Here is a 2,765-nt window from a genome sequence, read left to right as displayed (position 1 = left end):
TGAGTGTACGTACTTACTGATACACATGAGATCGGAGAACAAGAATCCACGAAAGGGGTATATTCATACTATCATTGGACAAACTGATGTACTTAGAGAGTAGGTGGAATGGTGGGAGCGTATCATTTATTTTGCAGTATCATTATTTCTATGAATACGGGCGTGCAGTTACATCATCATCATATGTCGAAAAAATGAAAGATACAAACGAGTATAGTATTATACTGAAAATGGGGGACCTGGTCGGCGTCTCTATTTCTATCTCTATGGATAAGTGGTTTGAAAGAAATTGATAACAAAGAGACAAGAAAAATGAGCATAGCCTCATAGGTACGTCCCCGACATTTTCCTCAGTGCTCATGTCACTCGTTTTTAGTGGATCACGAAGAAGCAAGTTTTGGTTTGACGTTCATTTTGGTTTGATGTTCACCAGCTGAAACCAAACTAAACTGAACGACACATGTGAACTCAGATGTCCTTATAGGTTTACTTATGATATTTCACTAGTTCTGATGACAATCACTTAATAAACCCCACTATCAATGGTAAATTACTCCCTCATTTTTTCAAGAATAATTTTTTTAAATTATTTTTTTTATAATTTAAATTTCATATTTTTATTATTTTACACTGATTTACAATGGTATTATAATTACAGAAAATTATATAAACAATTGTACAATTGATAATTCTGTATGCCTTATGAATATTTATATCTAACTGCATCATTTCAACCAATTTATGATTATCAATGTCTGATTGATTTTATTTGAACTGCGATAAAAATCATTAATAAACTCTTAGATAACAATAAGTACGTTTTAAACATAAAAATAACTGAATAGTTATCGTTTTAATTTTTTGAAAATAGTTAATCACATAAAATGGAAATTTATAATCAATTTTTTTAAAACAAAAATTGTGCAAATAAGATTTCTAAGAATATACTATTTATAAACCATTTATGCATTTGAAAGAAAATATGTGTGATGTAAGATATTCTGTAGTGACAAATAAACATGAGAATTTGCATCAGATAAAACTATAAAAACAAATTATATTAGGTATATGGAAAAGCACTATTACACCTTTCATAATACCTCTAGTACTCATGTTTCTACCTCTTTAGCAATCTTTCTCCTTATTTGTTTCTCTTTCTATTTTATTTTTTCTTTTTCTCTATTTTTTCTGATCTGTCGAAGTTTTCTGCATCTTCCATAAATAACAAACAATTTTTTTTTCTTGGTGAAGGAAAAACATTAAGAGGCAACAACTGTTGGAGCTGATGGACTTTATATAAGTTGGATCTAGTAAAGAAAAAATGATTTAAGATTTTTATTTGGCTATTTATTCTGGGGGAGTGTACGTACTTACTGACACACATGAGATCGGAGAACAAGAATCCACGAAAGGGGTATATTCATACTATCATTGGACAAACTGATGTACTTAGATAGTATGTGGAATGGTGGGAGCGTATCATTTATTTTGCAGTATCATTATTTCTATGAATACGGGTGTGCAGTTACATCATCATCATATGTCAAAAAAATGAAAGATACAAAACGAGTATAGTATTATACTGAAAATGGGGGACATGGTCGGCGTATCTATCTCTATGGATAAGTGGTTCGAAAGAAATTGATAACAAAGAAACAAGAAAAATGAGCATAGCCTCATAGGTACGTCCCCGACATTTTCCTCAGTGCTCATGTCACTCGTTTTTAGTGGATCACGAAGAAGCAAGTTTTGGTTTGACGTTCACCAGCCAAAACCAAACTAAACTGAACTACACATGTGAACTCAGATGTCCTTATAGGTCTACTTATGATATTTCACTAGTTCTGATGACTATCACTTCATAAACCCCACTATCAATGGTAAATTACTCCCTCAATTTTTCAAGAATAATTTTTTTAAAATAACTTTTTTTTTTAATTTAAATTTCACATTTTTATTATTTTACACTTATTTACAATGATATTATAATTACAGAAAATTATATAGACAATTGTACAATTGATAATTCTGTATGCCTTATGAAAATTTATATCTAACTGCATCATTTCAACCAATTTATGATAATCAGTGTCTGATTGATTTTATTTGCACTGCGATAAAAATCATTAATAAACTCTTAGATAACAATAAGTACGTTATAAACATAAAAATAACTGAATAGTTATCGTTTTAATTTTTTGAAAATAGTTAATCACATAAAATGGAAATTTATAATCAATTTTTTAAAAACACAAATTGTGCAAATAAAATTTTTAAGAATATACTATTTATAAACCATTTATGTATTTGAAAAAAAATACATGTGATATAAGATATTCTGTAGTGACAAATAAACATGAGAATTTGCATCAGGTAAAACTATAAAAACAAATTATATTAGGTATATGGAAAAACACTATTACACTTTTGATAATACCTCTAGTGCTCCTGTTTCTACCTCTTTAGCAATCTTTCTCCTTATTTGTTTCTCTTTCTATTTTATTTTTTCTTTCTCTCTATTCTTTCTGATCTGTCGAAGTTTTATGCATCTTCCATAAATAATAAATTGTGTTTTTTTTTCTTGGTGAAGGAAATAGATTAAGAGGCAACAACTGTTGGAGCTGATGGACTTTATATAAGTTGGGAGCTGATGGACTTTTTATAAGTTAGATCTAGTAAGATTTATGTATCGTGCTAGAAAAAATGATTTAAAATTTGTATTTGGCTATTTATTCTGGGGGGAGTGTACGTACTTGCTGACACAC

Source organism: Brassica oleracea, chromosome C3 (assembly GCF_000695525.1).
Source record: "Brassica oleracea var. oleracea cultivar TO1000 chromosome C3, BOL, whole genome shotgun sequence".
NCBI classification, from domain to species: Eukaryota; Viridiplantae; Streptophyta; class Magnoliopsida; order Brassicales; family Brassicaceae; genus Brassica; species Brassica oleracea.
Note: the sequence above shows the minus strand (reverse complement) of the source record.